The sequence below is a fragment of the Buceros rhinoceros genome, unplaced genomic scaffold, assembly GCF_000710305.1.
Source record: "Buceros rhinoceros silvestris isolate BGI_N320 unplaced genomic scaffold, ASM71030v1 scaffold13706, whole genome shotgun sequence".
Taxonomy (NCBI): Eukaryota; Metazoa; Chordata; class Aves; order Bucerotiformes; family Bucerotidae; genus Buceros; species Buceros rhinoceros.
The window spans coordinates 1,295-2,469 of NW_010418165.1; the positions used below are offsets into that span (position 1 = coordinate 1,295).

General features: G+C 65.0%; 1 protein-coding gene across 1 annotated transcript in view; it reads right to left on the reverse strand.

Annotated features, from left to right (window-relative positions):
* PTRF (polymerase I and transcript release factor) overlaps positions 1-1,175 on the reverse strand; it is a 16,967-nt gene that overhangs the window by 1,284 nt on the left and 14,508 nt on the right. The gene's annotated exons all lie outside the window — the stretch shown is intronic.

Here is a 1,175-nt window from a genome sequence, read left to right on the forward strand (position 1 = left end):
CCCCCCCCCCCGCGCGTGGCCCCAGCCCCCTCTGGCCACAGAGCCAGAGCTCCCGCTCGTGGCTGACCAGGCCCGGGGACGTCAGGCCAGGCTCACTCCCTTGGTGCTCCCGGTGGATCACTGGACCTGCTCTGCCCACAGCAGCTGGGGCTCTGCAGGGTTTAAGCTCAGCAAACCAGCTCTGCTTACTCTGGCTGGTTCCAGACCCATCTGTGACTCCAGCACTGCAGGAACAGGCAGCCCAGCACAGAAACTGGAGACCTTTCCCTTTCTCCCATGCCTGCCCCTGTCACAGTCCTGTCCCTTCCAGATCCATCTTCATCCCAGACCTGGCCCTTGCACACACTCTGGCCCCCAGAGAGCCCCCGCCCGCACCGTGCCATGGGGAGTCAGGGAACCCAGGGGAGTGATCCGGAGCCCTTTGCTCCCCAGCACCTCCCGGAGCCCTTCCCATGCCCCAGCCCATGGCCTGGCAGCTGCCTTCCACTGTGCTCCTCCCGGGTGAGACCCTGGCCACCCCAAGGGTCCGGCCTGGCCGGGGTCCGGCTGCTGGCTGCTGGCTCAGCACGGCGCTGGGCTGCAGATGGCAGCACAGTCCAGAGCTACCTCCAGCCACGGGGAGCTCTCGCCAGCTGACCCACCCCACACGGGGCGCAGCCTTTCCCAAGGCCTGCAGCAGCCAGATGTGGGGCCAGGGCATCTCTTGGGATGCAGCAGCTGCCCTGTTTTTCCCATTTTTCCACTGGGGAATGTCAGGGAGTTTGTCCGGACCCCTATCTGCAGAGGGCGGCCCCGGCTCGCACGGATACGCTGTGTCTCCTCGGGACAGGGGTGAGTTCATTCAGCTTCTCCGCTCTCTCGGGTCAGCCAAGTGTCTGATGCCCGTGGCAGAGGACAAGCATGTGCCCAGCAGAGGGGCGCAGCTCCGCCAGGGGATTGGTTTTCATGGCAGCAGCACATAGAGGGCGGCCCCCCTGCCATGAACAACACGGATACGCTGTGTCTCCTCGGGACAGGGGTGAGTTCATTCAGCTTCTCCGCTCTCTCGGGTCAGCCAAGTGTCTGATGCCCGTGGCAGAGGACAAGCATGTGCCCAGCAGAGGGGCGCAGCTCCGCCAGGGGATTGGTTTTCATGGCAGCAGCACATAGAGGGCGGCCCCCCTGCCATGAACAAC